This window comes from Eschrichtius robustus, chromosome X, assembly GCF_028021215.1.
Source record: "Eschrichtius robustus isolate mEscRob2 chromosome X, mEscRob2.pri, whole genome shotgun sequence".
Taxonomy (NCBI): domain Eukaryota; kingdom Metazoa; phylum Chordata; class Mammalia; order Artiodactyla; family Eschrichtiidae; genus Eschrichtius; species Eschrichtius robustus.
Window position 1 is genome coordinate 49883570 of NC_090845.1, and position 13937 is coordinate 49897506.

The following is a 13937-nucleotide window of genomic DNA, read 5'->3' on the forward strand; positions in this document are numbered from 1 at the left end:
TGATGGATTACACTGGTTGATTACAAATGTGGAAACAACCATGTTAGCACTGCATTAGCTTTATTCTTCAAATTTTGATATGATTTATTTTCATTTCCATCCAACTCAATCTAATTCAATGTATTAAAATTTTTAAAAAAAATATTGAGATACAATACCATATCTTCTTTATCCATTTGTCTATTGATGGACACCTAGGTTGCTTTACTATCTTGGCTATTGTAAACAATGCTGCAATAAACATTGAAGTGCACATAACTTTTTGAATTAGTATTTTTGTTTTCTTTGGGTAAATACCCTGAAGTGGAATTGCTGAATTATATGACAGTTCTAGTTTTAAATTTCAAGGAACTTCCATACTATTTTCCATACTGGCTGCACTAATTTGTATTTCCACCAACAGTGCTGGAGTGTTCACTTTTCTCCATATCTTCACCAACACTTGTATTTTGTTGTCTTTTTGATAATAGCCATTCTGACATGTGTGAGGTGGTATCTCATTGTGATTTTGATTTGCATTTCTCTGATGATTAGTGATGTTGAGCATCTTTTCATGTGTCTGTTGGCCAAATGTATGTCTTCTTTGGAAAAATATCTATTTAGGCCCTATGCCCATTTTTTTTTATGTGGTATTATCTTTAAGTACAAAGACTTTCCCAATCATGTCACTTAGAGATCATTTTATCCACTGCTGTGTTTGGCCGCCAGTCTCTTGTCTCTCTCCTCAGCAATGGTAAGGTGGATACCTTTTCTATGAGGAAGAGAGATCCATGGTTTGTTGCCTTTGCCAATAACGAAAATGTTGGAGAGCCGGGTGGCAAAGCTGTTGCCACTGGCATCTTTCACACAAAATACATCAAAAGAACCAGGATGTCTCTCCCGGTTAGTGATCACACCAATTCTTCCCAGGTTAGCACCTCCAGTCACCATGCACAGGTTACCAGTGTCAAATTTGATGAAATCAGTAATCTTGCCAGTCTCCAAATCAATTTGAATGGTGTCATTCACCTTGATGAGGGGATCAGGGTAGTGGATGGTGGGAGCATCATGGGTCACCAGATGAGGGATTCCTTTTGTCCCCACAAAGATCTTTCTCACTTTGCACAACTTATACTTGACCTCCTCAGGTGTAATACAATGAACAGCAAAGCGACTCTTGGTGTCATAGATCAGACGAAAATTCTCTCCAGTCTTGTCAATGCTGATGACATCCATAAAACCAGCAGTAGGTTATATCAGTGCCGACCTTGCCATCAATCCAAATGAAACGCTGCATGCAGATCTTCTTTATTTCATCTCCTGTTAGGGCATACTTAAGTCTGTTCCTTAGGAAAATGATTAGGGGGCGACATTCCCTCAGCTTGTGGGGACCGGTAGATGGACGAGGAGCAAACACACCAGTCAGTTTATCCAGCATTCAATGCTTTGGAGCTGCTACACGCTTCAGGTGCTTCTTGGGCCCATGAGCCATGGCTGCACTAGGCACGAAGAGAGCCCTATGCCCATTTTTTACTTGGGTTGTTTGTTTTTATGATGTTGAGTTGTATGAGTTCTTTTCATATTTTGCATATTAACCTCTTGTTGGATATATCATTTGCAAATATCATCTCTCATTTCCTTTTCATTTTGTTGGTAGTTTCTTCACTGTGCAAAAGCTTTCTATTTTGATGTAGTCCCATTTTGTTTCCCTTGCCTGAGGAGACCTATCCAAAAACACGTTGCTAAGATTAATGTCAGAGAATGTATTGCCTGTGATTCTTCTATGAATTTTATGGTTTCAGGTGTTACATTTAAGTCTTTAATCCATCTTGAGTTTACTTTTGTACATGGTATGAAAAAGTAGTCCAGTCTGATTTTTTTTCTTTTTTGGCATATGGCTGTTTAGTTTTTCCAACATCATTTATTGAAGAAGCTGTCTTTCTCATATTGCATATTTGTGCCTCCTTTGTCATAGATTAATTAACCTTATAAATGTGGGTTTATTTCTGGGCTCCCTATTCTGTTCCATTGATATATGTGTCTGTTTTCGTGCCAGTACCATACTGTTTTGATTAGTGTAGCTTTTTAGCATAGTTTGAAATCAGGGAGCGTGATACCTCCAGCTTTTTTTTCTTTCTCACACTGTTGTGGCTACTTGGGTTTTAGTGTGTGTGGGATGCCATACAAATTGTAGGATCCTTTGTTCCAGTTCAGTGAAATATTTCATTGGTACTTTGATAAGGATTGCATCAAATCTGTAGATCATCTTGGGTAGTATGGTCATTTTAACAATATTAATTCTTTTTTTTCCCCTCCTGGCTCTGCCACTTTATATATTTATTTATTTTTTTATAACAGAAAGTTTTTTTAATGGATTACTTATTTTATAGTTACAAAACTAAAAATGTTTAATGAATTATCTTATTTGATCCTTTCTTCACCTCTGAAAGTTAGGTGTATTATTTTTTTATTTTATTTTATTATTTTAACATCTTTATTGGAGTATAATTGCTTTACAATGGTGTGTTAGTTTCTGCTTTATAACAAAGTGAATCAGTTATACATATACATATATCCCCATATTTCTTCCCTCTTGCATCTCCCTCCCTCCCACCCTCCCCATCCCACCCCTCTAGGTGGTCACAAAGCACCGAGCTGATCTCCCTGTGCTATGCAGCTGCTTCCCACTAGCTATCTATTTTACATTTGGTAGTGTATATATGTCCTTGCCACTCTCTCACCCTGTCACATCTTACCCCTCCCCCTCCCCATATCCTCAAGTCCATTCTCTAGTAGGTCTGTGTCTTTATTCCCGTCTTGCCACTAGGTTCTTCATGACCTTTTTTCCCCCCTTAGATTCCATATATATGTGTTAGCATACTGTATTTGTTTTTCTCTTTCTGACTTACTTCACTCTGTATGACCGACTCTAGGTCCATCCACCTCACTACAAATAACTCAGTTTTGTTTCTTTTTATGGCTGAGTAATATTCCATTATATATATGTGCCACATCTTCTTTATCCATTCATCTGTTGATGGACACTTAGGTTGCTTCCATGTCCTGGCTATTGTAAATAGAGCTGCAATGAACATTTTGGAACATGACTCTTTTTGAATTATGGTTTTCTCAGGGTATATGCCCAGTAGTGGGATTGCTGGGTCATATGGTAGTTCTATTTTTAGTTTTGTAAGGAACCTCCATACTGTTCTCCATAGTGGCTATATCAATTTACATTCCCACCAACAGTGCAAGAGGGTTCCCTTTACTTCACACCCTCTCCAGCATTTATTGTTTCTAGATTTTTTGATGATGGCCATTCTGACCGGTGTGAGATGATATCTCACTGTAGTTTTGATTTGCATTTCTCTAATGATTAATGATGTTGAGCATTCTTTCATGTGTTTGTCGGCAATCTGTATATCTTCTTTGGAGAAATCTCTATTTAAGTCTTTTGCCCATTTTTGGATTGGGTTGTATGTTCTTTTGATATTGAGCTGCTTGAGCTGCATGAGCTGCTTGTAAATTTTGGAGATTAATCCTTTGTCAGTTGCTTCATTTGCAAATATTTTCTCCCATTCTGAGGGTTGTCTTTTTGTCTTGTTTATGGTTTCCTTTGCTGTGCAAAAGCTTTTAAGTTTCATTAGGTCCCATTTGTTTATTTGTGTTTTTATTTCCATTTCTCTAGGAGCTGGGTCAAAAAGGATCTTGCTGTGATTTATGTCATAGAGTGTTCTGCCTAACAATATTAATTCTTCCAATCCATGAACATGGTATATCTTTCCATCTGTTTGTGTCATCTTCAATTTCTTTCATCAATACCTATTCGTTTTCCAAGTATGAGTCTTTTACTTTCTTAGTTAGGTTTATTCCTAGGTATTTAATTCTTTTTGATTCAGTTGTAAATAGGCTTGTTTTATTAATTTCTCTTTATGATAATTCATTATTATTGTATAGAAAGGCAACTGACTTCTGTGTATTAATTGTGTATCCTGCAACGTTACTGAATTCATTTATTAGTTCTAATAACTTTAGGTGTTTTTTTTTTAAAATTGGGGTATAGTCACTTTACAATGTTGTGTTAGTTTCTGCTGTACAGTGAAGTGAATCAGCTATAGGTATACATATATCTCCTTTTTTTTGGATTTCTTTCTCCTTTAGGTCACCACAGAGCACTGAGTAGAGTTTCCTGTGCTATACAGCAGGTTCTTATTAGTTATCTATTTTATACATATTAGAGTATGTATGTCAATCCCGATCTCCCAGTTCATCCCACCCCTTTTAGGTGGTGTCTTTAGGATTTTCCATATGTAGTATCATTTCATCTGCAAACAGTGACAATTCTACTTATTCATTTTCAATATTGATTCCATTTATTTCTTTTCCTTGTCTGACTGCTGTGCTTAGGACTTCCAATATTATGTTGAATAAAAGTGAAGAGAGTGGGCATCTTTGTCTTGTTTCTGACCTTAGAGGAAATGCTTTCAGTTTTTCACCACTGAGCATGAAGTTAGCCATGGGCTTGTCTTCTATGGCCTTTATTATGTTGTGATATGTTCCCTCTATACTCACCTTGTTGAGAGAGGGTTTTTATCATAAATGTATGTTGAAATTTGTCAAATGTCTTTTCTGTCTTTTGAGATGATCATATGATTTTTGTCACTCATTTTGTTACTGTGGTATGGCATACTGTTTGATTTGTGGATGTTGAACCATTATTGAATCTCTGGAAAAATTCCACTTGATTATGGTTACAATTCTTTTATTGTGTTGCTGAATTTTGTTTGCAAATATTTTGTTGAGGATTTTTGATTCTATGTCCCTCAGGAATGTTGGACTGTAATTTTCTTTTCTTGGTGTCCTTGTCTAATTTTGAGATTAAGGTAATGTTGGTCTCAAAAAATGCATTTAGATGTGTTGCTTCCCTCCATTTTCTATATTTTAGAAGAGTTTGAGAAGTATTGGTATTTATTCTTTAAATGTTTGGTAGAATTCACCATTGAAGCCACCTTATCCAGGGCTTTTAATTTTTTGGGAGTGGTTGGTCTATTTAATTTTCTGTTTCTTCCTAAATCAGTCTTGGTAGGTTGTATGTTTCTAGGAATTTATCAGTTTCCTATAGGTTGCCCAATTTGTTGGTATATAATTCTTCATAGTAGTCTCTTATTATCCTTTGTATTTCTGTGGTATCAATTGTTAACATCTCTATAATTTCTGATTTTATTTATTTGAGACTTGCTCTTTTTATCTTGGTGAGTGCAGCTAAAGTTTTGTCAATTTTATTTATCTTTTCAAGGAACGAGCTCTTAATTTTATTGATTTTTTTCGATTGTCCTTTTAGTCTCTATTTCATTTATTTCCACTCTGGTCTTTATTATTTCCTTCCTTCTACTGACTTTGGGCTTCATTTGTTCTTCTTTTTTCTAGTTCCTTGAGGTATAAAGTTAGGTTGTTTATTTGAGCTTTTTATTGTTTTATGATGTAGGCATTTATCTCTATGAATTTCCCTCTTGCAACTCCTTTTGCTGTAGCCCATATGTTTTGGTATGTTGTATTTCCATTTTCATTGACTCAAGGCATTTTTTATTTCTCTATTGATTTTTCTTTGACTTATTGGTTTTTCAGTAACATATTTAATCTCCACTTATTTGTGAATTTTCCACTTTTCTTCTTCTAATTGATTTCTAGTTTGTATAGTCCAAAAAGATGCTTGATATGATTTTAATTTTCTTAAATTTATTTTTTTATTTTTTAAGTTATTTTATTTTATTTTATTTTTTATTTATCTATTTTTTTGGGCTACGTTGGGTCTTCATTGCTGCATATGGGCTTTCTCTAGTTGTGGCGAGAGGGGGCTACTCTTTGTTGCGGTGCACAGGCTTCTCATTGCAGTGGCTTCTCTTGTTGCACAGCATGGGCTCTAGGTGCATGGGCTTCAGTAGTTGTGGTGTGTGGGCTCAGTAGTTGAAGCATGAGGGCTTAGGTTCTCCGCAGCATGTGGGATCTTCCTGGACCAGGGATCAAACCCATGCCCCTGCATTGGCAGGTGGATTCTTAACCACTGTGCCACCAGGGAAGTCCCTTAAATTTATTAAGACCTGTTTTGTGCCTTAACATATGATGTATCCTGGAGAATGTTCCATGTGCTCTTGAGAAGAATGTGTATTCTGTTTCTTTCGGATGGAACGTTGTGTATATTTTGTTAAATTCATCTTGTCATTTAAGGTCAATGTTTCCTTGTTGATTTTCTGTCTGGATGATATATCCAATGATAAAAGTGGGGTATTAAAGCCCTCTACAATTATGTATTGCTTTTTATTCTCCCTTTAGGTCTATTAATATTTCTTTGTATATAGGTGCTCCTATGTTAGGTGCATAAATATCTAAAATTATTATAGGCATACCTTGGAAATACTGTGAGCTTGGTTCAAGATCACTTCAATAAAGTGAATATTGCAATAAAGTGAGTCACATGAATCTTTTGGTTTTCCAGTGCATATAAATGGCATGTTTACACTACACTGTAGTCTACTGTGTGCAACAGCATTATATCTTTAAAAAAGTGCTAAAAAATTTGCTAAAAAATGCTGACCATCATCAGACAAGGCAGGGTTGTCACAAATCTTTGATTTGTAAAAAATGCAATATCTGTAAAGCACAATAAACAAAGGGCAATAAAATGAGGTATGCCTGTGTATCCTCCTGTTGGATTGACTCCTTTATCATTATCTAATGACCTAATTTGTATCTTATTGCAGTCTTTGTTTTAAAGTCTATTTTCTCTGATATAAGTATAGCTACTCCAGCTTTCTTTTGATTTCCATTTACATGGAAGATCTTTTTACATCCTTTAACTTTCAATCTGTGTGTGTCCTTACATCTGAAGTAAGTCTCTTGTAGGCAGCATATATATGGGTCTTGTTTTTTAATCCATTTAGTCACTTCATGTCTTTTGGTTGGATAATTTAGTCCATTTACATTTAAGTTAATTTTTGAGAGGTATGTACTTTTTGCCGTTTTGTTCATTGTTTTCTGGTTGTTTTTTTTGCAGTTCTTCTCTGTTCTTTTCTATTTCTCTTGTTCTCTTCCCTTGTGGTTTGATGATTTTCTTTTGTGTTATATTTGGATTCCTTTCTCTTTATTTTTTGTGTATCTATTATAAGTTTTTTGTTTTTGATTACCATGAGGTTCATATATAACAATCTGTATATAAAGCAGATTATTTCAAGTTGATAGTTGCTTAAATTCAAATGCATTCTAAAAGCACTATATTTTAACTTACTCCCCCTTTTAATATTTTTGACAGCCTATTTTACATCTTTTTATTTTGTGTATCCCTCAACTACTTATTGTACTTTTAGTTGATATTACTACTTTTGTTTTTTACCTTTCATGCTAGCTTCATAAGTGGTTTTGTTATATATTTGTTTTTACCAAGAAGATTTTTCTTTTGCATATTTTCTTATTTCTATTTATGGACTCTTCTATTCTGCTTAAAGAAGTCCCTTTATCATTTCTTGTAAGGCTGGTTTAGTGGTGATGAACTCTTTTAGTTTTTGCTTGTCTGGCACACTATTTCTCCTTCAATTCTGAATGATAACCTTGCTTGATAGAGTAGTCTTGGTGTAAGTTTTGTCCTTTCAGCACTTTGAATATATCATGCCACTTCTTCCTGGCCTGCAAAGTTTCTGCTGAAAAATTCACTGATAATCTTAAGGGGGTTCACTTATATGTAACTAGTTGTTTTACACTTGTTGCTTTAAAAATTCTCTTTATTTTTAACTTTTGACATTTTAATTATAATGTGTCTTGGTGTGGATCTCTTTGGGTTCATTTTGTTTAGGACTCTACATACTTGGATGTCTGTTTCTTTCCCCAGGTTAGGGAAGTTTTCAGCCATTATTTCTTCAAAGAAGTTTTCTGCCCCTTTCTTTCTTTTCCTTCTGGAGGTCCCTGTAATGCAAATGTTAGTATGCCTGAGGTCGCCCAGAGTTCCCTTAAACTATCCTCATTCCACAGAATTCTGTTTTCTTTTTGCTGTTCTGATTGGGTGATTTCCACTACCCTGTCTTCCAGATCATTGGTCTGTTCTTCTGTATTATCTAACCTTCCATTGATTCCCTCTAGTGTATTTTTCATTTCAGTTATGTGTTTTTCACCTCTTATTGGTTCTTTTTCATATTTTATAAATTTTTTTGAAGTTCTCACTGTGTTCATCCATTCTTCTCTAAGTTCAATGAGAATCTTTATGACCATCACTTTGAATTCTTTTTTTTAAGGGGCCACCACTTCTTTTTTTATTATTATTATTTTTATTTATTTATTTTTGGCTGTGTTGGGTCTTCATTGCTGTGCACGGGCTTTCTCTAGTTGCCACGAGGAGGGGTTACTCTTTGTTGTGGTGCGTGGGTTTCTCATTGTGGTGGCTTCTCTTGTTGTGGAGCATAGGTTCTAGGTGCGCAGGCTTCAGTAGTTGTGGCGCATGGGCTTAGTTGCTCCACAGCATGTGGGATCTTCCTAGACCAGGGCTCAAACCCATGTCCTCTGCATTGGCAGGCGGCTTCTCAACACTGTGCCACCAGGGAAGCCCATTCTTATTCTTTATAAATTATATTACTTATTCCTATATCATTAAGGTCTATTTCTGAGGGTTTTGTCTTGTTCTTTCATTTTGAACATATTTTTCTGTTTCCTCACTTTGCTTTGGTCTCTATGTTTATTTCCATGTATTAGGCAATATTGCTACCTCTCTCATTCTTGAAGGAGTGACCTTGTGTAGGTGATGATCCTTCTCATTCAACCTCATCCTAGCTCTTGGTTGTCTCACAAATCTTTGCAGTTGTCTATACCACCTGATTTATTCTTGATATGCCCCTGATGTTGAAGAAGTGCTGAGACCTCTCAGTGTTCCAAGGGGAGGAATCTCATTTAACACAAGTGTCAGTCTGATTGGAAGCCAGACCCTCAGGCAGTACTTTTAAAGTACGCAGATATATACAGTCCAGTGGAGCCATAATTGTATTCTCTGCTGGCTTCCAGACCAGGAGACCTGGAGGTGTCCTCTGGGTAACAGCTGCAAAAACTGGGGCTCCTGACTAGTGTATAAGCTGCACTCTGGGGAGCCTTGTTGAGCATTAGTGAGGCCAAGAGGGTGGGCAAGGATGGTGTCTCCCTGCTTATGTACCCTGGGAGCACCTCCTTAACCTCTAGATGTGTGGGAAACCTGAAGCCTCTACTTCAGGGTGAAGTTCCAGGCTAAGTAAATAGGCCTTTTTCACAGGAAGACTGAGATTGTGTTTCAGTCTGCTGTCTGTGCAGTGCCCTGGTGTTGGCGGCCTGCTGAGAACTGTCTTTCTGATTGTTACAGTCCCATGGAGCTCTGGAATGCCAGCCTTCTTGGTCAACAGGGCCAGGAAATCAAGTGCTGTCCCTTTTGTGAATTGTACATGCCCAACAACTTTAGCTAGGAAGCTGGAGAGTGTATGGTGCAGGGCTTGTTCCCTTTTTTCAGAAAGGCAGTGGGAAAAGGACTGCATACAGTTGCAGGCTTCAGCAACACAGCAGTAGAGTGCCTTGTCTGAGTGCATGTCAGCTTTAGGCCAAGTGTAGGAGAATGCTGCAACTGCTCATATTTGCAAGACCCAGCCTGGTGGCAGGGAAGTGTTGAGTTGGCTTTAGGCTGGGAGAGGAATAATACTGCAACTTGTCATACTCGCCTGCCCCAGCCAGGGAATGGTGTGTGTGTGTGTGTGTGTGTGTGTGTGTGTGAGTGTGTGTGTGCTGCAACCACAGACATTCCCTAGCTTCAGCAAGGTGGTGGGATAGTGCTGTGACTGCTCGCCCCCACATCCCAAGTCAATTCTCACATTCTTTTCAGGTGGAGTGATCCTTATATAGCTGTGTATTTATTGTATCCTTGGGAGGAGGTAAGTTCAGGCTCTTTTTATGCTGCCATTTTGAACCCTATTATCTTAACTTTTATTTTCAAGATTGGCTTATCAGATGCAAAAATTCTCAATAAAATATTAGCAAATCAAATCCAGCAATGTATAAAAAGAATTATACACTGCAACCAAGTGTAAATTATCCCAGGTATGCAAGGCTGGTTCAACATTTGAAAATCGATAAATGAAATCCATCACATCAACAAACTAAAAAAGAAAATCACATGTTCATATCAATAGATGCAGAAAACACATTTGACAAAATCCAACACTCATTCCTGATAAACTCTCAGTAAATTAGGAACAGAGGGGAAACTTATCAACTTGATAAGGACTATCTATGAAAAAATCCATTGCTAACATCCTACTTAATGGTGAGAAACTTGAAGCTTTCCCACTATGATCAGGTACAGGGCAAAGATTTCCTCTCTCACCATTCCATTTCTGAAAGTCCTTGCTAATGCAATAAGACAAGAAAAGGAAACAAAAGGTATACAGATTGGGAAGAAAGAAATAAAATTGTGTTTTTCAGATAACATGATTGTCTTTGTAGATAATTGAATCAACAAAAAACTCTTGGAATGAATAATTGATTATAGTAAGGTTGCAGAATAAGATTTTAATGTACAAAAATCAATCTCTTTTCTACATAACAGCAACAAATAAGTTGAATTTGAAATTAGAAACGTAATATCATTTACATTAGCTTCCCCAAAATTAAATATTTAGATATAAATCTAACAAAACATGTACAAGATCTATATGAGAAAAATTATAAAATGCTGATTAATGAAATCAAAAGAGAACTAAATAAATGATGAGAGAGTCCATGTTCATGGGTAGGAATATTTAATATTGTCAAGATGTCAGTGCTTCTGAAATTGATCTATAGATTCAATGCAATCCCAATCAAAATCCCAGCAAGTTTTTTTATGGATATTGAAAAACTGATTCAAAAGTTTATAGGGAAATCCCTGGTGGCCCAGTGGTTAGGACTTGGGGTTCAAATACTGGTCGGGGAAGTAAGATCCTGCAAGCCGCTGGCCAAAGAAAAAAAAAGTTTATATGGAGAGGCAAAAGACCCAGGATAGCCAACACATATTGAAGGAGAGAACAAAATTATAGGATTGACATCATCTGACTTCAAGAACTACAATAAAGCTACAGTCATCAAGAGTGAGATATTAGGGAAAGAACTGACAAATAGATCAGTGGAACAGAATAGAGAGCCCATAAATAGACCTGCATAAATATAGTCAACTGATCTTTGACAAAGGAGAAAATGCAATAAAATAGAACAAAGAGAGTCTCTTCAATAAATGGTGCTGGAAAAACAGGATCTCCACATGCATAAAAATGAATCTAGACACAGACCTTACACAGTTCAAAAAATCAACTCAATATGGATCATAGACCTAATTGTATAATGTAAACCCATAAAACTCTTAGAACATAACCTAGTAGAAAACCTAGATGACCTTGGTATGGTGATGACTTTTTAGATAAAACACTAAAGGAATGATCTATGAAAGAAATAATAAACAAGACTTTATTAAAATTAAAATCTTCTGGTCTGTGAAAGATGCCAAGAGAAACAGGAGGCAAGCCACAAACAGAGAAAATATTTACAAAAACACCACTGATAAAGGACTGTTATCCTAAATATACCAATAATTCTTAAACCTCGCCTATAAGAAAACATACAACCTGATTAAAAATGGGCCCAAAACCTTAACAGATACTTTACCAAAGAAGATATACAGATAGTGAATAAGCATGTGAAATGATGCTTTACATTCTATGTCATCAGGAAAATGCAAATTAAAACAACGGTGAGATACCACTTCACACCTATTAGGATGACCAAAATCTGGAACACTGATAACAGCAAATCCTGGTGAGGATGTGGAACAGGAACTCTCATTCATTGCTAGTGGAAATGCAAAACTATACAGCCACTTTGGAAGACAGATTGGCAGTTTCTTACAAAACTAAACATACTCTTACCATATAATCCAGCAATCACATTCCTTGGTTTTTACCCAAAAGGAGTTGAAAATTTTGTCCACACAAAAACCTGGACATGGATGTTTATAGCAGCTTTATTCATAATTACCCAAACTTGGAAGCAACCAAGATGTCCTTTCGTAAGTGAATGGATAAATAAACTGTGGTACATTCAGGCAATGGGAAATTATTCAATGATAAGAAGAAATGAGTTATCAAATCATAAAAGGACATGGAGGAAACAAATGCATATTGCTAAGTGAAAGAAGCCAATCTGAAAAGGCTACATATTGTATGATTCCAATTTTATGACATTCTGGAAAAGACAACATTTGTCTCCATTTTTACTGTGAAGACAGTAAAAAGATCAGTGTATGCCAGGGGTTGGGGTGGAGGGAGGAATGAAGAGGTGGAACAAAGAGAATTTTTAGGAAAGTAAAAATACTTTGTATGATATTATAATAATAGATACATGGCATTATACTTTTGCCCAAACCCATAGATTGTACGACACCAAGAGTGAACCCAAAGGTAAACTTTGGACTTTGGGTGATTATAATGTGTCAATGTAGATTCATCAATTATAGCAAATGTACAATTCGGGTGAGTGATGTTGAAAGTGGGGGAAGCTATGCATGTGTGGGGACAGGAGGTGAATGTGAAATCTTTGTACCTTCCTCTCAATTTTGCTGTGAACCTAAAACTGCTCTAAAATAATAAAGTACAATATTTAAAGACTTACTTTATCTTAAAATATATTTTTTGCATACTGCCTCATGGATTTCAGATTTGTCTGTCATATGAATTTTAACACGTATTAACTGAAAACTAATAAAACAGAAGTTATTTTACCAGCAAAATGGGTTTTATTTGGGAAACAGCAATTAATTGCACTTTGAGACATGCAATCTATGTCGAACCACAGACATGTCCAGAGAACAAAGGAAAAGAGGCTGCTTTTATAGGGAAGCAGGCGTAGGTGAGAGGGACAGCTCTAAATAAAAGTTCATTGGAGAAAAGTAGGAGTTCATGGTGGTGATGGTTTCTCATTGGCTGAGCTGCACCCATTCCTTATTGGTTGGGCTGTTGCTGAGCAAGGAAAATTCTTCCTTCAGGATACTAAAGTAGTTGCACTTTCTGTTTGAGAGTGCAACTTATGCTTCTTCCTGTTAGGCATGCAAATCAAGGTCAGTGCATGCAAAGGATGGCCAGTGATAATGCATGCATGAGAGTTCCCTGTACAGGCCATTTCCAACTTTAATTTTAGTTGAGGTTTCCTTTATTAATTTTCAAATGTATAGATTGGTTAAAAACAAGCACAATCAGAATACAGAACAGTTCTATTACCCCTTAAACTGCCTGTGTTATCCCTTTGTTTTCATGTTTCCCCTCTATTCCTAAATCCTGACAACCACTGGTCTGTTTTCTGTCAGTATATAAATGGAATCACAGAACAGAATATAGGACTTTTGAGAACAGCTTTTATTTTCACTCAGCTTTGAGATTAGTTAATTTTGGTCTATGTATCAGTGTTTTATTCCTTTTAATTCTGGAGTGGTACTCCATTGTATGGATATACCACAGTTTGGTTATACATTCCCTCATTGAAGGCTATTTGGGTTGTTTCCAATATATGGGGATTGTGAATGGAGCTTTTACAAACACTTGTGTACAAATTTTTGCTGGTACAAAATTGTTATTTTTGTGGAGCAAATACTTGGTTTAGGATTGCTGGTCCTTATGGTACATTTATGTTTAACTTTTTACAGGTTTATTGAGCTATAATTGATATTAAAAAGGCACACATTTAATGTATACAATTTGATGAGTTTGGACATATTCACACACCCATGATCACCACGATCAGGTAATAAACTTACCCATCACCTCTAAAAGTTTCCTTTCATCCTTTTTTTTTGTGATACGAATTATATTTGTACGAAACTGCCAAACTGTGTTTCAGAGTGGCTCTATAATTTTGCCCACCCACTATGCAGATATGAGAGT

General features: G+C 36.2%; 1 pseudogene; it reads right to left on the minus strand.

Moving 5' to 3' along the window:
- Positions 1 to 669: 669 nt before the first annotated feature.
- On the minus strand, positions 670 to 1471 carry LOC137756826 (small ribosomal subunit protein eS4, X isoform-like; annotated as a pseudogene).
- Positions 1472 to 13937: the final 12466 nt, after the last annotated feature.